This window comes from Lagopus muta, chromosome 4 (assembly GCF_023343835.1).
Source record: "Lagopus muta isolate bLagMut1 chromosome 4, bLagMut1 primary, whole genome shotgun sequence".
Lineage (NCBI taxonomy): Eukaryota > Metazoa > Chordata > Aves > Galliformes > Phasianidae > Lagopus > Lagopus muta.
Genome location: NC_064436.1, coordinates 24,114,216 through 24,141,571, shown reverse-complemented (window position 1 = coordinate 24,141,571; position 27,356 = coordinate 24,114,216). Strand labels below are relative to the sequence as shown.

The window sequence follows — 27,356 nt, the reverse complement described above, 5'->3', positions numbered from 1 at the left end:
GAGATGGAGCTTTTTTTTTTTTAGCCTCGAAGTTGTAATGTGATCCCACTGACGTTACTATGATGATTCCCAGTAAACACAGTGCAACAAGGCCAGCTAAAATTGTTGGAGTAATTTATGACTCAGTAGTAGAGAAAAGAGCAGAAGATGGCTGTGACCCCACAGTTCTCAAGCTGCCCTGGATTTGTCTGAAGTTAGAGCTGTGTGTACAGAACAGAGTTCTGTTCACTGGAACTTAAATGCTGGCCAAAGCACAGAGAAAAATCTTTTTGTTTTAGTACTTCATATTAATTTGTAATAGATACATATAAAATATATAGAAATAAATTATCATGTGAAGTGTTTTGTTTCACAATATCTAGCATCACTAGCTGAGATAAGTAGACTCTGTTATTTCTTCATGTAAAGGATTTGACTGAAAGAAGTCAGCATTTCTGTTAATTATTTTAACGGAATAGTAAATTCACATGTGTAACAAGAAATAACAAGCTGGAGGTAAACAGTGATAAGTATACTTAGTAATAGAATGAAATAGAATGAATAGATGAAAAGTATGTTATATTTGGATCGTAATCATATTTCCCTGGTGTTAAATCCTGTACTGTATTTCCTACTTCTCAGGTAATAACTCCAAGTTAGCCACCTATTTTTAAAAGCTGTTTCTGAAGCAGAGGATGTGAATGCTGATCTGCCCTCCTGTAGAGCTGCTCATGGATAAGATAATACGTCATGCCAAATATTTTTAGAATCGTAACTAATTGATAACCCAAATCCTTGCCCTCAAAATAGTATGATAGTCTTCAAAAAGTGCTGAGTACCTACGAAACAAAAATTGGGTTTCTCTGATAATTGTTTTCCCCTTATCATTTCTCTTTTAGAATGGTAGAGGGGATGTCAGTGTGGTATCTCTGAGCTAAGACTGTCAGTCTCTCCCTTAATTCAAGGGCCCGAATGCCAATATGCCAATAGCAATTTACAGAAGCCAGAAATGCAAATGTTAATATGATTTGTTAGACACTTGCCTTACACTTTGCATATGGTTCTGTGCATGTCTGCCACTTTGCTGCTAAAAGTACACGTTTTCCAGAGTTCTCCTTGCAAGTAAAACAAGTAGATCTGCCAGAATTTCATTATTTCCTTCCTAATACATTACTCCACAGTTTAGCTTGAAGTCACGTATAGTATCTTCAGTTTCTCCTGTTGAGTGTAGATACTAATGTTTAAGAGTCCCCAAAGATGGTGAAAGACACTGGAAGGAAACATGATCCTTATGAAGATGATGAAAATATTGAAGATCAGCCAGAATAGATAATAAATAACATAAAAGAAAGATCCTGTTCTCTAGTGTTCCTGAGAGCTATTCTAAGCACTGCTTATGTCAGCCTTTGGCAGCGTGGTGGAAAGGGGATTCACGTTGGCTGGATGCAGTAAGTAAATGAAGATTTTCATCCAGGATGACTATCATTGAATTGTTGTGCTAGGTGGAGAAATATAATTCCTTAACAATCTGATATCTCTGCATTTAGCTTGTTTCATTCACAAACATAAATCGAGTATCTTTTTTTCCAGTTTCCCTGAAAGCTGGTCTAGAGGGGCAAGTACATGTAGATCTAGCATCCTCATCTCTAAGGGATACCATTTTCTGGCCAGGCTAGGAGATTAGAAATCCCTTAGAGACAGGATGTAGCAGTGCTCAGAGACAGCTGAGCTTCTAGGCTCTTCTCACTGCATGACACAAGCCAGGATTTAAGCAGAGGAGCAGGAAGTAAGTCAAAACTCACTGGGGGGGTTATAAAAACTTCAAGCAAACTATGGCAAAACATTTCTCTTACAATCAATTAGCAAATTATTTTTGAAAGAATATATTAACATTAGCTTATCTGGTTTATAACATCACTAAGTTCTGTTTCCTATTTATTACAGTGTATGGGAAGAATTCAATCACAGAAATTGAAAAAGAAATTGAAAAAACTCTTCAAAGTATAAGTTTAAATAAGTCTTCACAACTTTTGGAAGCTTCATTTATAGTTCCACTATTAATAAAATTAATATATGCAAAATTTCTTGTTTTTCCTTCAAAACTTAACTTCCCTATACTGCCATGCTGTGATTGAAATACACTTATCAAAATGTATTACATTTTTATAGCTTAAATAATAAAATAATTTGACATTTGTTTAACTGAATTCTTCACCAAATCACATAAATGAATAAATTAAAACTTGAATTTCCTCAGTAAACTTATTTTCTTTCAAGTACATCAAGTAGCTGCACTTAGTTTCATAGGATTAGCTTTAAAGATAATAACTTTAGTTTTTTTATTGACTAGATGACATGGTTCAGCCTGTAATAACCTTCTCTCCAGTAGGACCTCAGTGTAGGTTAATCAGCATGGGTTTTTTCAGTCAGGGTTAGGATAATCTTTCTCTTCGGAATTCCAAATTCTCTTCGGAAGTTGCAGCTCATGATTTTCTGACTCAGAAGAGGTGTTCACACAAGGATGCTTCTTTGGAATAGGTCTGCTCATTAATAACTTTGAAAGTTTCTCGTTCAGGATACAATAAATGGTCATTAGAACTTGTGTAGATGGTGCAATAGAAATTAGAAGATAAATTGAAACAAATAGGATGAACCGAAATATCAGACTTTGAAATAAAGAGATACATAATGGCTAGTAGCCATATGTATGGGAACTGCTTAATCATGGCCTGAACCTCTGAGTGATCACCTGAAGCAAACAATGAGTCAGCCATGGGAACAGAAGTGAAGGCAATTCACCTGTGCTGATGGAAGGGGTGGAGCCTGGCTACACCTCTCCTAGACCCATTTAAGAGCTGACTACCAGGAGGAAAAGATCTCTTCTGGAGATCCCTCCTCTGGAGTTTTGCAGCAAGCCCAGGTCACAGGCAAGCTTTCTATCTATTCTCTTTTTGTTATTATAATCTGCTTTGCCAAACTCTCTTGTTTGTTTCATAATTATAGCATCTTTGTATTCACTGACTATGTACCATATATCTTAGATGTCTTGTTCCCTGGAGTTAACAATGAATTGCAAAGTCTCTGTCAGCTTTGGGTTGAGTTGATCTCCCACCTACAAAAACATCCTTTAGAAGCTCTCTCTTTAAATCTTTGCATCCCTTATCCCAAATTATTATTTCTGGTATTGGAGTCTCAATGTCAACTGTTGCTAAGTGTCATAAAATAAATCACATAAAGATAAAGCATGCTCAGTCTCTATAAATGTGATAGAAGTCAGTGCTGTGTAGGCTGGGAGCCTTCTGATTTGGAATGGAAACAGAATCCCTGAGCTTCCTAAAAGGAAATACTGCATGTAGACCCACCCACTGAATGACTTCACCGAAATACTAAGCTAATGTTATCAGAAACATTTATCTATAATTTTTGCAAAGTTCACTGGTACTAGTGGGTTTCCAACTCTAAATATGTTTTATATTTGTTTAAAATTTGAAATAATTGGGACTGGTATTAATTGTGCCAGTGCAGCAATGAGTCAGAGTTGTTTTACTGCCTTAGTGAACTTCTGAAGAAACTTAATTGTCTGGTTGAGTTACTATATGTTCTATAAACATGCAGCAGGAGAATTAATCAAATCATTTTCTTATTAACAATGGAGAAAACTTGGAGCTCTCAAAGTTATTAATTTATAATGTTAAGAGATGTACTGTTGGCTAGCAAGTGCCTTAGGATAAGAACAAAATCATTTCATGAAACTAGTACATTATTATAAAACAGATTTAAAAGTACTTCTTTTTTTCCTCAAAGATTTTGGTACTTATTTTTAAAGGAGATTGTGCAAGCACATGAGAGAAGAATATTCAACAAAATTTCTTAGAGGACAGCGTGGCTGTATATGGATTCTAGAATGACTTGGAAAGGGTGTACCCTCTTATATCCCAAAAGTAACAATCGTGGATTTTGGGAGTGTGAAAGTAAAAAGGACTGCAAAAGTAGCAGCCTTGGGCCTTCTCTTTAAATATCTCATATTTATGCTTTTTGAAATGGAATACAAGTCTGGGCAGACTACCAGCCTAACACAGTATCGCACTTACACTCTGAATGGTCTTTGGGTGTTACTGAATTGGAAGAACTGGTGGCTTACTTTCAAGCAAGGCTGAAAAAGTAGTTTAGATTAGTAAGTAACTGAAAATTTTGGATTCACAGCAATGCTGGTTGACCTGTTTTCCAGATCTTTCTTCCCTGTAGTGACTTCCCTACTTCTAAGGCTCTTGGAGCAATCAGATCAACACTGAGCTCTCAGTTGTACCTCTTCTGGGGAGACAGGTCCCTGTTTCAGCACACAGTCGTGATCTGTCTTTAGAAGAGCACAAGATCTCTAGAGGCACAGGAGGATATTTAGCACAGAGTCAGTTGATTAGAAAGCTCCCAGATGAAATCCTGGAATCAAACTCATGCATGGCAGTAAGAAAACAGACTCTGCACAACAGGTTGCAGGTGAATTATATTTTTTCCTGTTAAAGCAGAGTCTTTGTGCACCTGGGCAGAGAGGAGTTGTGAAAGGCCAGATGAAGACAGAGACCTAAAGTTCTGATACGTGATTCCAGTATGATTTTGAATTTTATCCAATTTCTATCAAACAGATATTCCTTCCAAAGGTTGGGTGAGTGTTCTTCTCAGCATGGAATGGCCATCACAGCCTGTTTTGCCTTCTTAGTTAGATAAATAGGCATCTCAACTAATGCAAAACTCCAGGGAGAGGAGTACGTACTATCAACACTTATACTCGCGTTTTACACAATATTATCAGTGAACAGGAGATACATCACATTTTTAATCAGACAAGTTGAGATTTTATATGTCTTCTTCAGTCAACAGCATCTCTCTGTGGAAATTTTAGGGGAGTTCTTGAAGGGCAGTGATCAGTATACATGCTTTAAACCATCAAACTGGATCTCGCCTGCTATCAAGAAGTAATGAAAACTTCATAACGTTGAACATTGAAGACAAATACTTCATGCAGCTGTGTAATATTTCATTTTCAGTCTTGAATGTCAACTAGTTACAATGATTTGCCTTAAGATTCAAATATATATGTTTAATTTTTTTTTTTATTTGGCATAGTATTCTTCTTTTTTTCCCTACTCTTGATAAAAATAAAAAACCCTTTGAAAAGCAATTCAGGCATTTTTATGCCCTCCACTGAAAGTATGATAATTGCACTGCATGAGCACTGTATCCATTAAAACTTACATTAGGCATGTTTGAAAAAATTCCTGTTTTGAACAGTTTTTCAAAAATAATATAATAGTTGAATTAGCTTAAAAGAGAGTATGGTTAAGTTCTAAAAGGTGCATGTTTCTCCATTTTAGAGTAGAATTCATACAAAAGAAGGCTTGTGAGGATAGAGGAGGCAATTTGAAAATGAACAGCTTTTCTTCTGTCATTTACAAAAATGAAAGGAATAAAGATGGAACAAGTTGTTGTAAAATGTCAGTTTTCAAAGGAATAATGACTGGAAGTTGTTCTGAGTGCGTAGCATACCTTGAATAGAAAATTCTTGTATTTAGTGATTCTATCGAAGAGTTGATAGCTTCAGATTTTATATGCTCTATCCATTACTTATAACATTGTTTATAATTTTTGACACACCTGGCTTCAAAGAACTGGTTAAGCATTCAAGAAATGTGTACTGATTTTTGTAAATAACTTTTAAAAAGTCTTAGGAAAAGCGAGAGCAGCTGCAAAGAAATAATGATAAACAGTCTGACTTGTTAAATTCTAACTCTTCACCAGCAGAGGTTATTTCTATGTACACACTTACTGCTCTAGCTGCTGAATCAGCCCTTCTACAAAACAGGCAGTAGTAATAATGTCCTGGAAGTTAGACCAACTTCTGAGATGAAAACATTGGCTTTCCAGACTGAGGATTCTGGATCCCTGGAGGTGTTCAAAAAAATGTTTAGACATTGTGTTGAGGGATATGGTTTAGTGGGAAATATTGGTGATAAGTGGACAGCTGGACTGGATGATCTTAGAGGTCCTTTCCAACCTCAGTGATTCTATGATTCTCTCAGTCAGTACAGTTTGTCAGGAATTGCTAGGAATTCACAGAAATCTCCTTGAGATTGCCTGATGAAAGAAAAAGAGTAATAACCTTTGTCCACTGCAGTAACTTTCAAATAGCTATCTAAGCAAAGTATTAGCATTTTCTGGAGTGCACCTCAGTGCAAGAGCAGAGCTGGATCCTCCCCAGGATCATGGCAGGAACAGGTATTGCAGCTGCTCTGGGGCCACCTGGATGCTTTGCTTATGTGTCTTGAAGTGGAAGAAAACCATTCCTCTGAATTTGCAAATGAGTGGGTGCAAGGACATATCTGCCACTTGGGTGTGTGAGATGGTGGCAGATGAGAGCAATGTGAATTCCTGAGTATATTAAATGGGTAAATGAAGAAATAATTTTAGTTTCTCATACTTGGAGCACTTGTTAGTTCACTAACTTTTGTTTCTGGCTCATATCCACGCTATACCACTGTTAGTTAACTTGTCTGTCTCTGAGTCTTTTTCCCAGAACACTTATTTAAAGGCTAATAGCTACACAGGATTCTTTTCTATTTCACATCCACTGTAACATCAGTCAATTAAAGAAATTCAGATAATGGGTCCTTTATCTCCAATTCAGAATTCCCTTGCCATTCACCTTTGTGGAACCATTTATCCTGTGTCTCTGGTATTGTTTCCCTCTTATCCAATCTTGGCCATTTCCTCCACTATAATCTTGTTTGGTTGTGACTCTTGGGGGACCTGCCTTTCATTTTTATTGCCCCACCTACTGGAACATTTCTTTTGCTCAGTATTTTATTTTAAAACTTTCCAATTTTCTATAGTCTGACTTACTTCCTCTCTGCCTACGGAATTTTGTGAAAGCAAGGAAGAGAAATGCTTAAAATAAATTGCAGTGTATTTCTACTGATACTTATGAACTTCAGTCTTTATAGCAATCAGATTTGAGCTCCAAAAACTTTCACATGAAAATGTGTGGAAAAGGTAATTTACTCATCTTCTCATCATGGAAATACCATGTCACTGTGCATTATTAAGTGGGTTTTACTTCAAAGTTACATGTTGTGCAAAAGAATGAGTTGTTAGTGATGACATTTAAGAAAAGGATTACTGTAACTTATTTTAAAAGGTAATCTTATTTCTCTTACTCATTATGACTCACTGGTTATGACATTTGAGTTAGAAGCATACCATGTAGAGATAACTTCTCCGGGTGTTACTTGTAATCAGTGTCTGACAAATAGTGAGTAGCAGGAAATCAAGACAACAAAGGTTGTCTGTTACGCTGCGTTTGAGGGCACAGGAGAATGTTTTTAATCTTTGACCTTCCAGTAAAGAATTTTGAAATAAGCAATCGAATAAATATTTTACTGGAACAAGCAAATCTAATTAAAGAAATATCACTTGATTTCCCATTAGTAAATAAATGTTCATTTTTAAATCTATGCAGAAATTATAGATTGGTGTAGGCTCTAAGCAACAAAAAATGAGACTTAAAACATCATAGAAAATTATCAGTGTCTAAAAGAGGAAATAGGACTATTTTTTAATACTGAAATTCTAAAAGATATGGAGGAGGAAAGGAGTAGATAATAAATACCTCTTACCAATGGTTTTCTACCATCAGCAAATTAGAATATAACAGAAACAAAAGTATCTGTGAAGAAAAAAGGCAGTCAAATCAACTCAGTAACCTACCAATATTATACTAAACTCATTGTAGAATGTAGATATTACAATTTTTTTTCCATTTTGGTATAATACTGTCTTGTGACTGGGCTTATAACAACTTGAATACTTTACATGCTGTCAGAATGTGAGGAGTAAAGCTAATGAAATTAATTTTTTAAAGCCCCATTTATGTGTATTCTGCTTGGAATGTGCATTTCATTTTGATTTGGGTTTTCCTTTTTGGAGACTTTCCTATAAAGGTTAGCTAAAGCATAGAGGGAGAGTACGTTCCATCTGTATGTGCCTGTAACATCCACTTGAGGTGAAGTCCTGTTTAACATCCGTTTACCATTGAACTGTGGAAGGAACGCGGTACTTTTTTTAGATTCAGTTGTCTAAAAAGTACTGATGATAATACAGTGTTTATCATCCTTTAATCTTTCAATTCAAGAAGAAACAGAAATTGAAGTTTTTTTTTTTTCTGTGAAATGTTTTTTCTAGTTAGCAGATAAGATGCTATCTGCCCATTATTGTAACACTGTTTTCTGGAGCCTCTTTTCATACAGATAGTACTTTGCTGTACTTTAGCTAGATAATTAACAAAACATTTAACTAGAGCTGTTGACCTATTTACAAGATATTCATTATGCTATTTAACATAAGATAGGGCCGATATTTACCTTTCATTAAGGAAACACCTTTTCTTTTTTTTCAAATGTTTTCAAATGTACAGACTGGAGGAGTTCCACATATTTGCCAAGAAAGTAGTATAATCTTTTGAAGGGTTACTTCGAGAAACCTGAAATAGGGTTACACAATATGAAGTTGTTGCTACAGTTGTAGATATTCGTAGAGATACATACAGGTCTAACTATTGGCTTGTCCTAAGCCAGTTTATATGTCATCGTACTCATACTCTGCTCCATTCCAGGCAATGTATGACTTCTATATTTGGAGAACAGGGAACAATCTACTAACATAACTGAATGGCTTTGCTGGGGAAAGCAGTGGTCCAGCAGAAATATTTCTGAGCCTACCTGATAACCCCAAAGAACCTGACTCGACACGATCAGTGATGTCATATTCTGCCTGTTATCTACTTTTTTTGTCCAGATTAGTTCTCTATAATGAAGGATCGATAGCATTATTTTCTTTTGGCCAGTTACTAACAGCTGATTGGGAGACAAAATGTCCTGATGGTAAAGCTAAGGACACAAGGAGTAGTTGCAGTAACTTTGCAGATTTTCAGCAGATTGTAGAGCTGCATTAAAATATTCTAAAGAAGCATCATATAGTAATATAGTAAACAAACTTAACAGGAGCACCTAAGCTTGAGGTACAGGATTACTGAACATCATGCTATGCTAACATTCATAGCAGTACAGTGGATGTGGATAACAAAGCACAAATATGTCATATAACAGTAAGGAAATAACATGGATTTTAGTGAATTTATTTTAATCTTCAAGTACTTTACAGCAGGAGTTTATTCCTAAAGAAACAAAGATGTTTACAGACAGCTAACAAACTATGTACTAACTTATTAACTGTATTTTCTACAAATATAATTCCACAAAAGTTATCAATACTGAGTGACATGTGGAAAAGCCTTCTCAGAGGATTAAGTTTAAAAAATGAATCATGTCATTTCCCAAAGACAAATCAAGAGGTGCTGGCCATATGGTGGAAAATATAGGCAATCTGGCTGGATGTATTACATCTGTTTAAAGACACAAATGGAAAATAAATGCAAAGTTTGACATTTTCATGTATCACAAGTGAAAATGCATAATACTGTACTTGTACAAAGAAACAGCAGGGTGTGATACTTAGAACAGAAGCTATGGAGAATGTTCTCTTACTACTTGTATGCCTTAACGCGTATCAATGGAGCTGCATCACATAATTCAATAGATTATCTCTTCTCTCCCCTTCCCTGTGTGCATACAAAGTTTGCTTAAGGTTCACTGATGTATTTAGCACCTGAACATAACATGCTAGAATAAAGATTCAAGAAAAATGCCTTAATGAAGTGGCTGTGCATATTACTTAAGTAACAAAGCTATGAAATAATGAAATATTTTTTGTTCCACTGTTTGTACTATTCTTCACATTCTGATGAAAAGTTTCAGTACGCTACACGTGCTGTCTTTCAAAGCAAACAAAACACCAATTAAAAATATAAAAGTGAAACACTGACAAATTCATATTCCATGGCAGCGTTGTAGCTATTAACATTGCTTCTTTGTTATTCAGTAGAAAAGTCATTCTGACATTAGTAATTTTTTAGCACTTGTTTTTAGCAACTTGTTCGTTCACTCTTGTTCTTCAAGCATTGTTGTGATGTGTTTCCCTTTCTGTATAATCAGGTATTGAAAACCTGCATCAGTTTCTTCCATATTAAAAAAAAAAAAGCATTGAAATTCATATGCACAAATCTGAAATAACTTCAATTTACATTTTTTTTTTATTATTCATAATTGTTCAGAACACATGTAAACTGAAGATATACTGGAGAGGGATGCATAATATGATGGATCAAAACGTCTCAGTCTAGCATATAAAAGTATACTATTCTGTTACATGACAACTTAATTCGTACTTTATATGTTTTCAGCTCCAACTTACAAAGCCTCCTCTAGCAATTTTTGGAAAATCTGTTCATGTTGTGGTTTACTCATTTTGAATATCATTCCAGCATGAAGCATTCTCTCCAAGAAGTAAAACTTGTTCTAGCTGCTCATAAAATTTTCCCCAGAAGTGTTTATAAAAGCTAGTAAAAAAGAAAGTGCTCATTATTTTTGATAAGCAGTGAAGGACTGGAAATACATATTTCAACCACAGAGCTAAAGATATCTAAAAGTGGAGAAGTACACGTCTGCATTTTTAAAATTGACAGGCATGTCTTAAAAAAGGTAAATTTTTGTGAACAAGTCATTTCAGAATTCAAAACTTCAACTTTCTTTTTGCTGTGGCTAAATGGAGGGAAATTGCACCAAGCCTCAGCAAATGTCAAAATCAGTTTTAAAATATTGGGATTTAAAGGAGGTATAATACCAATAAGTCTAAAACTATTAGGGCCTCCTAGTGAGAATATACAGGACTGGTTTATGTAGTTTTTGACAGAGAACTTAAATTAGCCCTGCAACATGGATGGTGTAACTTTTCCTGCTGTCTGGGAAAGAAATGCTGTCAAGCTCTAAGTTGTGGTGATGGCACTTAGTTTGTATGAGTCTAATAAAAGGGCAGAGTGTATGCATGTTTCTCCGATTTTAGATTTTTTTTCTCTTGGTCAGAACTTTGAAGTCTTTTTAAAGCTTTGTTCTCTTCCTCTTTGCCAGGCTAATAAAAAGAATTATTATTACTACCACATTTGTGTCTCTTGGATTTTATTTTGGCTAATGCAAGCATTTTTACAACATGATCTTGGACAAAGGAGCAATTAGAATTAAGGAGCCTTATCCAACAATTACAGCACTTACTGCAATTATAACAGTAACTTAGTAAGTTGATGACTTACTGAGTTACCCAAATGATACATTTTTATTTTGCTTTTAAAGTTAGCAAAAGCTTAATGCTTGGGTTTTGTAATGAGCCTGTGGTAAGCAGATTTGTAGTCTGAAGCCTCCGTCTGCCACACTGTTAGGCATCAAAGGAGCCCTGTCCTACCAAGCTTTCTATTTTCACAACAGGATATCTGGTTTCTTTTATGAGGATACAGCTATGTTAATTTGGTTTAGTGGTTTGTTGGAGGTAAGCATGCTCTTCACAGCACAAACACCAAAATCCCCTTAAAGCAGTTCCTTGTTAATAGCTGGGGTCTGATTGGCAGTTTTGCATTGTAAAGTGTGATTTGGTTGGATAAATATGTTTAGTCTAGTAAGCACTTTAGTGATTGAGTGTCTGTTAATGGATAAAGGTGGATTATGGCGAAACCTCTACAGGCTGTCATTGAGCACTTAGAGTTGTGAGATGTCATGGGGGAATGGAAAACAAACAGGCACTGTGGAAAAACTCACTAAATATCTTTTAAATATTCAGTGTTATTTCAGTATTTAGGTTTAAAATCATATTCATTTGAGAACAAAGCAGAGCAGACTATGCAGCTTGTAGCCTTCTCATTTGGCCTTCAAACAGGCATAATTGCTATGTGCATCTGGGAATATTCAGAGAACTTCACAGTCTTTCTTGGCAGATATAGCCAAACAGCCACCAGATACCTGGAGGGTAAATGCGGAATAGCACTAACTTTTCTTAAGAATCTACTGTAAATCCTTTAATTCAGAATGAAATCAAATGTAATTTTTTGTGTTTCCTTAACACCTCAGGGAAGGGTTTTATAAATCAGGTTGCTTACTCGTTGTGCAAGTCTATATTCTACCTTTTTTATTAAGGTCTTCTCCAAAGCAAAGTTTTCTGCAAGAGCCATCCTTTCTCCATCTTCTCGCCCCAAGCACAGAGATGAAGATCTTTCTTCTCTTACTTTTAAGAAAGGTAATGTGATCCTCTATATAAACCACCAACGAACATCACTCTTTTTCCCCTACTTAGGTGTACACATCTTTTTTATGAGGTGGTAAATATCAGCTTACTTTGGGACTTGGAATGGCCTTGAGGCCAAGTAGCAGATATTCAGGCACATGTAGAAGTCTCCACATTTCGTGAGCTTTAAAACTAGTGTGTCCTTACTCGTAGTCATTTTACAGTGATTTGCTAGGTTTTTTTTTTATCATCTTACAGAAGTGTGGTATATGTTAGCAGGTGAAGTAGATGCTCAGAGTATTTTGGTGTACACCTGAAATGCTTAGACAAATAGAGCGACTGTGTAAGTCTTATTAAGGTCTTTAAAAGTTAAAATCTGTTCTGGTCTCTGATGATTTGTGTGTGTGTTGTTGTTTCTTGTTTTTCTTTCTTTTTTTTTTTTTTTAATCTTTTGGGTTTGGTGGTTTTTTGTTTGTGGTTTTTTTTTTTTTTGGTTTTTTTTTTTTTGTTTTGTTTTTGGAAGGAGGAGGGAGAAGGAGGTTTGTTTACAAGGAAAACCCTGGAACTCTCCTTTGTGTTCTCTTTCATTCATTCCTTTTCAAAGACGTATGAGCTGATCCAGGCCTTACAGGTGATACTGTCACGTGTCAGTATTAGTTCAAGCAAACAAAACCCACAAAAACTCTAATGACAATTTTAGAGTGGAAAACTTCCTCCTGCTTAGTTTTCAGAAAATTCTGACAACTTCACTATAAGCCTACAGGTTTCACAGGCACTTTTTTCATATGATTACAACTACCTGCATAGGAGGATTACTTTCTGGTCAAATCTGGAGGAAATAGGGAGTGGCAGCTTCAATTTTAATTGTGGTCTTTACAGCTAGGAACTCCGGAGGAGGACATATTAGGTCTGAAATGTCTTTAATGGTCTTGCCAGGATCTTACAATAGAGTTGGACTCTATTATAGTATACTATACACTAAATAAGCTAGATAGTCTTAAAACCTATATCCAGGCAGTATCTTGGAGACAAATTTTTTTTTTTTTTTTTTTTTAGGATACATGCGATGATTCCCATCTTGCAGTAACTGAACTAAGAGAAAAAGATTTGTAGGCTTAATCTTTCTCTGTGCTTCTTATCACAGCTCTTCTTATTTGAATGTAAGAATAATTTGGCATTGTAATCATTATTAGTTTCATCTGACATATTTGCTTGTAATCACAAAAATCTTGGTCGTAGATGTCAGTTATTGTTGATAATAAGATACAAAAAGGGAGGGAAGTTTTTAGAAATACATAAGGATATTATTTCTTAGATATACCTGTGTTTTGATTTAGAGACTGCTTAGAGCCCATTATAGAAAAATATGTACTTCTTAGTATGCTAGACCACTGGAAGATGAAAAAGAAATACAACTGAGGAAATTAGGCAGATAAATTTATTTAATTTTCTGGTCCCTTAAAAAGTTAGTGCTTCATATGGAAAGCCAGCTTTTTTCATAGAAAGAAAAATAACAATGCAGGGCTCATTAAAGATCCAAGCTGTGAAATACAGGCCCTTGTTCTAAAATGTGCTGCCAAGACTGAAACTATACTTTTAGAGGATCTTTTTTTTTTTTTTTTTTTTTTTTTGCTGATTTTACAAGTAAATTAGGAGCTAAAATGAAAATGTGGTAGTTATTTGGAGAAAGGCTAACATTTGAAAATAGTTTGAGAAAGCAGCTGATTGAGTGAGGACAAAAAGAGAACGCTGGTATGTTTGGGGAATCTGTGAAAGCTTAAGTAATGGAGCAAGATTTGAGGTGGATGACGAGAAGGAAGCTGAGGGAAGAACCAAAAGTATCAAAGCCCTATTGACGGTAAGACAGGAATAATTATGAAGACAGCAAAATTTTGAGACAAGACTAAACAGCTGGCTTGCAGAACATTAGGGGCTGAAAGGAACAGAACAGAAAAACATGGAGTAAGAAAGGAGGGACAGTGGGGGAATTAGAGGTAAATAATATAATATTGAAATGATGACAACTTTGAGATGTGAAAACTGCAGGCAGGCAAGGCAAGAATGAGTCAGAAGATATGGGTTATTTACAGGAAAGAAGAAAGATACAAAAGGTGGAGAAAGAAAGCCATCTGAAGGGGAAAAAGTGTAAGTAAAAGATGCAGTGAGACAGCAGGAAGAGATGCTGAGTAAATGTATCATTTGAGAGAAAGAAAGCATTGATTCTACATTGCGTTTTCTGGTTGCTTGTAATGAAGTCCAGACATATATGGTAAATATAAAATCTGGGAACCTTAATTCTGTGCTATGAACAACTAATGTGCTTTATAAAAAGAGATAAAAATGAAAATACTGGTGATACTGTAAATGGTTTGTGATAGATGCATTAGTACAGTGAGAAATACACATGATCCATGAACATGGGAACTTTTGGGTTACCATCTTAAAATCGTGCCAGTGACTTTAAGACTAAGTGGAAGTGGGTTTTCAGGAATGACAAATAGTTTCAAGATATCTTAGCCCTCTATTTCTGTTTCTAATGCTTGCAATCTTTCTGTTGCTTTTTTCTTTTTTTTTTTTTTTCTTTTTTCTTTTTTTAAGTTATGGCTTTGAAAGCTAAAAGTTCTTTTCCTTCCTAATTTGCCATGTAAGGACTTCGCATTAAAAAACAGGATGAAGAAATGGACTTGCTCAACAGGGGAAACAGTAAAAATTACACACAGCGAAGTGCTCTAGGTGCATGAACTAATCAAACAAGAGAAAACAGGCATTAAAGAGCAGGTAAGGAAGTCCTTTTAAGTGCTGTAATTTGAAGTAGTCTCTTTCTGTATGGGAGGTAAACTTCTAAGTATAAATACTTGCTTAGTATTAAATATATGAATACGTATATGCATACAGTGCAAACATAAATACTAGCTGGGTTTCTTAGGAGAGGGGGTTTTTGGTTTTACTCTACAGCCTTGGTTATAGCTTTCACATCTTGCTTCAATGGTATTCAATTTTTCTGCTTTGGTTAGTGTTAACCACAATACTGTGCTTCTACTCCAGAACTAAAATATGTGCAGCTTTTGTAGCTCTACTTCACAAATACCCAGCAGGCATCCAAACACTTTCAAGCAATAAATAAGACCCCACAAACAAAAGCAAATTAAACCTTCCACTTCTATTCATAAAAATATATAAGCAGCCTTCATTATCCAATCAGAAGCCTGTCTGTGGCACATGAAATAACTTGGTGGTCTTAGTCCAACTCCAACTGGACAGCTGTTTGGACCATAAAACTCCACCATAATTGGCTTTAACCGACATCCTTGTCAGCAAAATAGCCAAGCTTTGCAGGGGCACAGAGACTGAACAGCTTTTCTCATAGCCTAGAGGTGGTTCTTCTAGATTAGGCATGTGGGTGGCCTGCTGATAGTGGGAGAATTACTGGAAAAAAAAATAAGTTACACTGATTTTTCTTATACCTTTTGTGCGTGTGTGTGATCAGAACAGAGTTCTACTCTGAGCTTTTCCTAAATATTAACTTAAATGTGTAGAATGTATATTGAGATTGAAAGATGTTTTGGTTACTGTGAAATAAATTGTCTTTTGGAAGTCAATAGCAAAATAGCTTTTGGTTTCAAAGAGGCCAGAATTTTACTCAGTGTTTAAATAAACACTTCTATTTAATTAAAAAAATATATTTATAAACAAGTGGAGATTCTGAATCAAACTTTTGAATATGAGTGGGAAGGACAGTTCCACCATTGCCACTTGGCTAAATCCGGATCCACAGATTTATTCTATACTATCTAAATAAGTTGTGGGATTGTAGTAATCTTCTTGTCTAAAATTTAAATGAATGATAACGTAGCCCAAAAAAAAAAAAAAAAAAAAAAAAAGGTAAAAAATATAGTCTTGAAATAGAAACAAATGGAGAAAAATGTGTCTCACTCAGACTGAGAAATTTTTCAGGAACATCACACCTAGAGCAAGCCTTGAATAGATTGAAAGACCCTGATCTCCTCTTACAGCCAGGATTATCACTCAGTAGGTACTGTAGAATTATAAAGTTACAGAAAGTACCTTTATGTATTTGAGATTGCTTCACCTGCTGAGAAATAAGAAGCATGAAGCATACACCAAACTCCCAGATTCTCTGTACTGTGTGGGAAACCTTGGCACCAAACATAACATGCAACCGGTCTGAAGCTGAAGATTTGCACTCTGCACCAGTGTAAATGCCTGTGCAGGGTGCAGCACAGGGGATATCTCGGCCTGTAATATGGAATTGTTTGAGTGCTGCAAGATAAATGTTACTCTAGTCTTCATTCTTGAAATTGTGCCTACTTTTTTCATTCCCAGTGATTGCTTCTTAAAGAGGCGCTGCCTTTTGTGTGCTGTCTCGTGTATGAGATCTTGACAAGCAGGAAGGGAAACTTAGGATCTCACAGTATGATGTGGAAGAAAAGAAATGTGATTGTTTTTTCTATTTTTAAAAAAAAGCAACGAAAGCACTGTTAAGTCAGATGGGCACATGCTTTGTGTAGCTCCCAAGGCCTATCTGAAGAGTACAGTATAAAAACAAAGCTTGGTGAAGAGGAAGCAGCTGCAGGAGTGATATAGAGCCCTTTCTTGTAAACAAAGAGCACCACCAAATCTGTTGGAGCATGAATATTAGATTTGCTGACTTTTGCTGACATCACTGGGGGAGATAAACATATTACAAGGAGAGGAACAGCTTGTTGCTTGAGAGGTTGCCAGATGAGATAAGCGAATGGCGAAATGGCAAATGAAGACAGGGTGCCCATCCTGACTGGCTGAGCATAGCTGAGAGTTGCAACTCGGTGAAGTGCTGTAGTGAACGTAACTGCTCTGGAACAAGTGGATAAAAATGAACTATGAAGCTCTTTTTTCCTAATAACGAAGAGCTAACAGCTGCTTCCATCTGGGAACTGTGTGAAAGTGCCTTACAGCTGTACAATAATAAACAGCTAAAAACTCCGCAGAGCCTACTGCTCCATTTACATTCTTTCCCAATCTTTTGCCTCATTAAACTGTAATCTTCCTCCTAATTATATTTCATCAATCTATTGTTTATGGAACTCTAGATCAAATGGCAAACATATTGAAACAAAAATAAACTTATAATTAGTTGTCTTCTCCTCACCCCTCCTCCCTGTGTATTAGCAAGTGCATCATTATCAGGCCCCAGGGGTTTGGTGAGGCAATCAGTTTACATGGTGCACTTTTGGCAGCAAAGAATAAAAAAAACATTTGTAGCTGCATAATATGATTTACCAGCTCTAGGGCTCCAGGGTCTACACTTCCATAAATATATGTGACAAATTATCAATAAATCATTCTCTGGTCTACCATATTGCATAATGTTTATTGAAACCCAGTTCTAATAAATATAAAAGTCACCTTTTTTATCCAAAGCATAAGAAACAAAGATGACAGTGATTACAAACAGAAATGAAAAATGAGAAATAAGTCCCTTCACAAGCAACAAACCCTTTTTCTCTAGCATCGTTACAGCCTCAGTGTTGTTGGCCTCTAAAATCTGCCTTGAAAACAGATATGACCTCCAAGCTGTGATTCTGTTCTTTGATTATGACAGATATTGTTCTTCTGATTTTGTTTGTTATTCGTGTAGTTCCCATGTCTGATTCTTGATCTCTGAAGAAATCAGCCCAGTACTTTTTCAGCACACCAATCAGAACTACATTAGAAATGGTAAAATTCTTCCAAACTTGTCCAATCATAGATCAGCCAAGCACACTGAAACTGCTGGTTTTGTTCATTGCAAGAAATTGTTTGAAAAAGGAAACAAAGGGAAAACCAGAACATTTGCATGTTATTTAATATTTACATTTTTTGCCTCTGTCCACTGAAAACTACAACTCTGAAGCAGTTATGATACAGTTTTTCTTTTTTTTTTCTAGTCCACTTTGTAACCACGTAAATTGGACCAAATATTGCTATGGCATTCACCCTTACTAAACATTATTTTAAGAAAATGAGTAAAAAAAAAAAAAAGTTTGGGCTTGACTACATTTTCCCACCACCATCAAAAATTACTTTTTCAGATGCATATGCATTTCTAGCAATAAGTTGGATGTGTTTCACCTGTTAGAGATGCTAATTAAAACATGGGATTATACTATCCCTCTATTTTCTTGTAGGTCAGCATTTGGAAGTCACTAGACTTCTGTAACACTTGAAAAAATCAACTTACATATTAACTGAACTTCCCTAGTCTTTTGTATTCTGTAAGTCAAACATCAGATACCCAGAATAGACCTAGCTGGCAACTACTCTTCAGAAAGCTTAACTTTTCCACTAGTCTTCCAATCAGTCTTTTTCCCTAGGACTCATAGCTATCTTTGTATCATGAAGAAGACCTCGGCTAAAACACTTCATTCATCTTTCTTAAATTTCTGCAAGGAGAATCCTGCTCTGTAGGACATATAATCTATAAGTTCACTGGTTTGTTTTTCTGATGCAAATAAATTCCATCCAATTCAGATGCCTTCTGAAGGCAGAACAAGATTTTCTCTCAACACTTCCATGGAAATGTTGTTTGTTGAGAACTGTAGGACAGAAACCAACATCTTCCCTTCCAGATTAGGGAAAATTTACTGTTCAGGCTTTCTCTCAACACAGAATTTTTATTTGTTCCTTCCATTATTTGTTCTGAGGGCAGTACAGGCATTAGTGTGGCTGTGTTTGTAGGGTATGACCAAGTCCTTTCAAAGTTTTGGAGGAATTCCCTATAGGTTTAAGACTCTAATTCCTTGACCAACTAAAATAATCCTCCTGAAATCATTTGCACTGTTCCTATGTAGAGGTGTTAGCACATCAGAACCTAATAGAATGTGAAAGAAGGAATGATTCTGGCACTCCCAAAGCATTAAAAAAAATAAACTTAATTGTTTTAGACATTGTTCCTCCACTGGCAGAGTAAGAAGTGCCACGCTGGCAGCTGCAGCAGAGTGTTTGTAGCCAGTGTGGTTGCTCCATCCCTGGCTGCCTGGACAGACTTTCTAAAGCCCTTCTCACCTAAATGCATGGGATCCAAGGAATCCAGGCTCACATCTCTTCCTGCAGAAGAGACAGCACATCCTCAAAACTCTGCTCAGAGGAGAAGGGATTCACCCTCTCAGCAGAGCAGAGCAGAGCAGCAGCCCTCATCCACAGGAAGGAAGCAGCTGCAGAACAGCCATGCATTAGAGACCTGGTGCTAGCTCAGCATCTCACATTTGGTGATGAGTGAGGAAGTGGAAGAAACTGAGACCACTGAACTGACAGACTATTTCCATTTATCGAAACAGGATGCAGTGAGAGATCTGAGAAATCTGGACTTTAAAATAAAGTCGGAAAATAAACTGATGTGCATATCCTGACATAAAGAATGACATCTGTGAGAGCGTCTGAGCAATCTGCAGGAGGATATCAGAAGACTAACAGATGATTTTCATAGATTTGGATGCCAGAGCTATTGCTCAACATTCATATATTTCTGATTTCATATGATAAACTCTAATGAGGTCGTAGCCTGGAACTAGGGGGAAAAAGTAGTATAAAGCCTAGATTGATCGTAATTCCAAACAAATCTAGCCAAAAATTAGTATTTCCTCAGGGAAAAGCAGACTTGGCTGGTCTGCTGTAACAATTCTGCAATAGCTTGACATAGGTATTCTACATCTGCCTTTCAAGGAAAACTGAAAATAATTTTTAAAAGTTGAAAGGAAAAGGAGAGAGAGAAAAAGAAACCTATCGAAAAGAAAGAAATCTTGCTGTACGTGAAGGACCCAGAGATTTCTGCAGGCAATTAAATGATTGCAATAAACAACACGGGCTATTTTCTTTCACAGATATCACTGTTACAATTTCCTGAAACTTTTCTCTTTAGTTATGAGAAAAATTGAGCAATCTGCATTTATGGTTTTCATTGCAAGGATAAAATGTGACCTCATACAAAATTCCCAAATTCTTTAAATGCTTAATTATAAATTGAAGACAGTTCATGCCTAGGAAAAGTCTAGTCTGACTTCAGTATTATTTGAAATTATCAGTCACTTGCAGTATTTCATCATATCCTCTTCTTTTGATTTTTTTTAATAATTGTACCACATGTCGTCTAGAAAGTTTAGAGTTTATTGTAGTAATACACTGTCATCTTTCACCAGTGATCTAGAAGCTTTTACAGAGTTCACCCTATAAAAATCATCCAGTTCATTATAACATTGTGATCTCTTTCTCATAAGCTGTGTGTTATTTTTAACTAGCAATATGTTGACATTCATAGGTATTCATAGCTGTTAACTTCAGAACAAAAAGCAAAGGCAATCAAAGAAATACTTTAGACAACACAAAAAAATTACTCTCATCCTAAAGTCAAAATCCATATAGAGCTTTTTCATAGGAGTTTTCTGTCTTGCTACCTGATTGCTGGCTTATAGCCCATAAAAACATATGATGCTTGATCCTGAAGTTCAGTAATTCAGCAAGGAGTTACATGCAATTATTATATTTCTAACAATTCCTTGTCTTGATTGCACTCTAAAATCTGTTTCTCCTGTCAGAGCTAACAGCAGGGTTTTGTTTATCGTCTAGCTGATCATACTGATATAACACATCTATTTTAATAGTGTCTGTATGTGTATTGATATCAAGTGCTAGTCAGCCAAGAAACAATTAGGGACCCTATACTGTAAGCACCCTAGTCCCATTAACCTCAGTGGAAGTCATTTGTGTGTGAATAGGAGAGACTTTGGCCCTGAATTTATCAGACAGCTGGAGTGTATTTTTATCTTATTCCTATGGTGTCAGTAGACATAACATAGCAATCTGTATGGTTTCATATAAATCCAGCTAGAAATGAGCACATTACTCTCTGCACATCATTTTTTTCCCATATCTTTGGCTATGAAAGTATTTTGCCAAGACAGTGTTAAACTGATATAACCCAAAAAAGGGATTAAAACTAGCAGTGCACCAAGCAGGTCTGTATGCACAAGTAGCTTCAGTTTGTACACCAGTTTTCCCAGATGTGTCATCCAGGACCACAAGATGCTGTAGTGGTGTTTGTCCATCACACACGGACATTGCTAAGAATCCTCATTGAGGGGCAGAGCTATAAGTTAATATCAGAAAGAAATTATGTCCTATTCAATTTGTTCTAGTAAGAATGAAATTGACGAGATAGACCTATCCATGGGACAAGTCTTGTGAAGGCCAGGAGTTATAATGTTGCATAATGAATATTTAATGTGATGTGAATTGCCCTCAGCTGCAGCATATACTGTTGTGTCTGAAGGTAAAGTATAAAGACAGATTTTATACGCCTGACTTTAGCTGCCAACAGGAGATTCTCCTCTTAGTCAGGTTTTGCAGAAGCCCTACATGTTAAGATGCTGGTGCTAAAAGTGAAAGCTGGCAGGAACTGCTGTGATGATTTCCCTCCTCCTTTGGCTGGCTTGCACTTGGTGAGAAGCTGTGAGAAAGAGACTGGGAACAGTGCTCTTGGTGAAGCACCTATGGCACACCCTGAGGATAAGGTAGGCAAAGGGAAAGCTTTGTCAGCTTCACATTTTTTGGTTGGATTTTTCTTTTTCTTTTCAGATTAAATCCTTCTCTTTACTTGTGCAGAATTTTTATTTGCTTCTTGGCTACAAGATAGGACCTAATACATCACTGTCTGCATTTGGTCTCAATAAATGTTAGTGAATATTTTCATCACTTAAGAAGTTCTGTAGGAGATGGGGGAAAAAAAATCCATTGTGATTATCTAGCTAGCTGTCTCCTTGAGAACAGTGACTGTTAGCTTGTCTTATTTACTTCTCTGAAGAAATAGAAGCAAATAGAAAATAGAAGAAGAAATAGAAACAAGAAGAAATAAAAAACCCATTAACATTTTGTATGGCTGTCTAGGCAGTTCTAAAGTTTTTTAGAAAACATGTTTTTAATCAAAAGAAAAAAAAAACCCCACACTTCATTCTTTACTTCTTCCTTATATTGTGAATTGATCTACCTAAATATTTTTGTTAGATTCATGATATTATGTTTTCCCACCTCACCATAAATTCTACTATGGTTTCTGCATTGAGTACAATCTGTAACAAAACAAAACACTATGTTTGTTTAAAGAATATGAAAAGTTACCTGTAACGTTGTTTAAACTGCTGCAGATAATTGACTTTATACCGTTGCATGCTGACATTTCAACAGCACTACTGAAATCATTCTCATCCTTCTATAATTTTGACTTTTTTTGAATTTTGCAAGGGACCTTTGGAGATCATAGAGTCCAACACACTTTGCTGGATCAAGTTGCAGAAGAAAAAAACATCCAGGTAGGTTTCTAAAATAATAACTGTCACCTGCAACCTGTCACACTTCTACTTGACCATCTTCCCAACCACACTACTAGGATAGGGCTAAATACAGATCCTGGAGGAAGAATATTTCCAATACTTTTCCCAGGAAAATCTGTCCACTCTTTGTTTCTTATCATTTGAGTTGTTATTGCCCGGTTGTCACTACACGAAAAGACCTTCCCTTGTTCTCTGTAAGGAAATAACTTCTGTAAGAACATCTGACAAAGGAGATTGACGGTCCAGCTACAGCCTATTAGATAGGTTTACTATGATCCAAGTGGTAAATTATTCTTTAAAAGAGCCGTACTGGACTTGCAAGTCATGCCTACATCTGCAAAACTTGCTGACTCTTCCCCAAAGAATCATATCTATGTATCATATTAAAATATGTTCTCCATCAGTTTATCTAGGCTTAGGTAAAGACAGTCTTAAGATAAAAGCCTAGATTACTAGCTGGTGGGATATCAAAGATCTGTGTCATATCCCTTTAGTATCAAAGCCAACTTAACCAATAGCTAACACATACCATTTACCAGTATGGGATGTTCCAATCTGAGTACTTCTGGCACTCCTGAAAATATCATTTAAGTCCTGAAAATTTTTCTTCCTTAATTTACCACTTCAGAACAAATCTCTTCTGCTTATGTTTCAGTTGGAAATAGTTCTTCAGACTCATCTCCAATAAAACATGATGTTAGTCTATTGTCTTCTCTGTAATGAATACCAGTGCCAGGAATTTGCTTTGCTTTTTGAAATGATCTGGATTTTCCTTGACAGGTCCTTTTTATATCAAGATCATCCCATGCCCCAACATCTCTTTGAAAGGCTTTTTCCTTTTGATTCACTGAAAGGAGTTTTTTATTATTAACATTTATTCCTTTAGCCAGTTTCTCAAAAATTTTTGGCCTGTCTAACTGTGGTTTTACATTTAATACTGTGGTTTTACTTTAAAGAAATTATAGGCCAATAACTGCACACAAAGATTTAGAAACTAAACATATTTTGTATCAGAATTATGAAGTTTAGTATCATTTAAACATTAATTAATCCAATAAAAAGATGATGATAGGAAGTGTTAAAGGAAGAATCTCTGCTTGTATAGTACATCTCTCAAAAGTGCTAGAAATTATGTAGTTTCGGTGCCTTACTCAGGACAGGCTAATGATGCTTGAGCAGCAATGCCCAGAACTCACTCAACCTTAAGGTTTAGGCCTTTTGGGGGCAGCCACTCTGCTTCTGGAATGAAGTTGCTTAGAGACATAAATAGTACATCTGTCCTCAGACTTTCTGTTCATCACACTTGAAGCAGCTGCGCATTCAGCCTGTATAATGTTTACTTTTAAGAAATTCTCCACACAAGACTTTTAGATAGTTCAATACAGGATTCTGTATTATGTTTAAATGCTAAAATACATTTTAAGGTGCTTTTGTCTTTGCTAGGCCATGTTTTCCTCAAAAGGACATTTTTCCACAGCCATTCTATTAAAATAAATAAAAAAAAAAAACATTCTGAGATAATTTTAAATGCATTAACAGTAAAGATTAAAGTACAGATAAAACTCATTTAATGCTGCTTTCCTTAATTATATAAAGAATAAGAATATTACCTTTATCATCAGATATTTTAAACTAAACAGAAGTAACTTTTACCTCCATTCTTTAAGCATGCTAGCAGATATTCAGTTTCTTGTCATAAAATGGCAGGCAGTCCAGCATTTGTATTTCAATCACCAAGTAGGACTGAAGTTCTTTCTTGATTTAGTTTATGTAAACCAATTTTTTTCCTACATCTTCTATGTTTTGGGGTAGTTTTATTTGCAAAAGTGTTTTTCGGTGATATCTGTTAACAGATCTCTCTTGCATTGACTAAAGAAGCTCTTACATGATAAAAAGAGTTATAATTTGTTTTGTTTGTACACGGACTTACAAGTACTATTGCAGAGCTGGATGGAACCAACTACTTGCACAAATGTTTTCGGTGTTGATTAATGGTGGTGGTGGTCTGGAGTGAAGGACAGATCGGAAATTTTCTTTGGAAACAAAGAAGAGATGGTCATTTACAGAAGTAGAGACAGCGAAACCCTATATTTTTAGCAGCACTGTGTCAAAGCTCAGCCTTAATTAGAAACAGCTCTATCTTGGACATACTACTTCAATGTTAGGTACATTTTGCATTCTAATCCCCTTACCGCCCCCCCATGACATCAATAGTAATTCACTTCTTTTCCAATCAAATTAAATGGTGATAGTAATATTTAATAACCTCCAGTTATTACGTAGATTAAATACATTTCCTGAGCTCTTTGCAGCATGCTGTGCAAATGAAGAATGGTTTTACAATTAGAGGTAGCACGGCAAGGAAGCATACTTTATACTGTTGGACTTTTGTACGTAATTATCACCCCTTCCCCAGTTCTTCAACTTTTATTGAAAGTTACTGATGATTTATAAAATACTAAGCACAAGTGTAAAAATGAACATATTAAATCTAATATTAAAAAAAAAAAAGTGTTAGGTGGATCCCCGATGTCCGAAAATGAGGTTTGCTCTAAGGTTCAGCCACAGAGCTCATCTGTTCTAGGCATTGCTTTAATTAAGTAGACAGAAAAGAGAAGCAACAGCTCCATAATAGCCACTTTGCCAGAAGACCTTCAAAAAGCTTTTCTCTTATCTTAGTTTACTTGCTTCACTGGAAATTTTCATAGGTGAATCTCCATACTTCAGTCACAGTGCCTAGAATAGAAGGTTATGTCTGCATATACTGCGGCAAAATCTAAAGATTTCATTGTGAACCTCATACTTCTTATTTGTTTCAATGCACCAGTTCCTGAGATTATATGAAAAACAAAGAAAATCTCATTTTTTCCTTCAGTATCTGGAAACAAATTCAGCAAAAATTAAAAATCATAGTGTTATTTTTTGTTGTTGTTATTTAGTCCTCTCTCCCACTGAAAGTTTTAAACTGTAAGCCTTAATGATTCCAAGAAACACACTACTCCCAACTTTTAAAATATGGTGCTTTTTGAATCTTGCAGTAATGATGATGAAGAGAGACTGAACCACAAATCTTAAATAATTTCAGTTAACAGCATTATGTGGTGTTTTGTCTCTTATTCATTGAAATACATGGCAAATATTCCATAGATTTTTTAATGGTGCAAGTCTATGGTCAGAGAAAGAATCTCTTTCCTCTGCACCTGTGATGGTGTAGGCACCTCAAGCAAAACAACTCCTTTGTTGTCTGTTCTTGCTAAAACCACAAATCTCACTCAATTTTGACATCAGCCGAAGGAATTTCTCACTACTATTGCTTTCTCTCCTATGCATATTTTGTCATTTTAATAAATGTTTTGCTTGCATTTTCTTCCAGGTTGAGGGTTTACTTTCCTTGCCATATTTTCTTAACCTCCTTGGCCTTTTGTATTTTTTCTGGCTCTTGTTTTAGCGATATCATTCAGAGTAACACCATCAGCAAATTTATTTAATGTGATCTTTATTCCTTTTTCCAAACCCCTAAGATGTTAGTTAAAAGCAGTTGTTGCCCAGATTCTTCCATTGGCTTGGAAAGTTACACACTTTGCCATTTATCATTATCTTGTTTTCTAATCTCTGTTGTCTCATTTATATAAAAGATTGCATTATATTTTCAAGTTATATGGTTCACAAGACTCTACTAAATACTTGAGCTAAGGCAATGTATGTTAAGCTACTGTGTTCCATTCATTCGTTAATTTTCAAATTCTTTTACTAAGGAACAAAATTTCAGAGTCAAGATTTATTTTTATTCACCCAATATTCCGTACAACCAAGACTATGACATAAAGGATAGCAGAACCAGAGACCCTGTCACTACACCTATAACACAATAGGAGTGTCAGGACCAAAATCTCCATTGTGTCCTTGTATTTTTCTGTATTTTTCACTTTAAATTATTTAAATTGGAGTTGAGATTAATGACTAGATTTTGGCTTCTCTGCCAATCTGGCAGTCCAGCTTCCAAAGTCTAGCTCACATCCATACCACATAAATAAAATTGAGCATTTTAAAATGTGTATTTTTTTTGCTATGGACACTGTGACAACTAATGATCATTTAATTTTCAATGTGGCATCTTGTTTTATTTCATATTCTGATGTGCACTTGAACCTGAACTTAAATAAACCTGCCATTAAAGCTACTGATCAGTTCTTCTTTTCTGTAAACGTGTGGTTTTACTTAAAAGGTGGGGAAAAAAGATCTCTTATTATAGTCACTGCAGTGACTATTTCAAGATATAGGCCTCTTTAGGAAATCATTTTATGTGAAATAATTAGGATAGATTAGTAAGTAATGCTTTCATCCTATTTGTTGTTTTGGTTGTTTTTGTGGGTGTTTTTTGTTGTTTTGTTTTGTTTTGTTTTGTTATGCCTACATTTTAAAATAATTAAGAATCCAGATTGTTTCTGTTTTTCACCTTCGTTTACTGGCACCCAGCAAAGAGGCCTACACTTTGATTTTAATCACGACCAGGCAGTATAAGACCTTGGTCTAAAAGGCAAGTGGGGCAACAAGCAGAAACCCTGCTGTGTAATTTCAAAGCAATGTACTTCATGCTGCTAACCCTACAGTATGATTTCTGTTCTGCCAATGGCTCCAATAGCAGACAACTTCCAATTTGCACCTCTTGCATAAATCCACATTATGCCAATAGGTTCAGAAGAAAACCACAAGCTGCCCAGTTCAGCAGTCAGAGGTCTGTTAACAGATCTTTAACTATGATCTATTGTGTAGGAAAGTCTGAAATTATGGAAGCAGAGTTTC

At 35.7% G+C, this 27,356-nt stretch overlaps 1 long non-coding RNA gene across 3 annotated transcripts; it reads left to right on the top strand.

Moving 5' to 3' along the window:
• Positions 1 to 2,871: 2,871 nt before the first annotated feature.
• On the top strand, positions 2,872 to 18,040 carry LOC125691972 (uncharacterized). 3 transcript variants are annotated; one of them, XR_007376383.1, is made up of 6 exons: positions 2,872 to 2,899; positions 12,105 to 12,204; positions 13,249 to 13,352; positions 14,842 to 14,970; positions 16,147 to 16,225; positions 16,537 to 18,040. It is a non-coding gene; the product is annotated as an uncharacterized LOC125691972 (long non-coding RNA). The 3 variants fall into 3 exon arrangements; XR_007376384.1 differs by lacking the exon at positions 16,147 to 16,225 and adding an exon at positions 14,283 to 14,337; XR_007376382.1 differs by lacking the exon at positions 13,249 to 13,352.
• Positions 18,041 to 27,356: the final 9,316 nt, after the last annotated feature.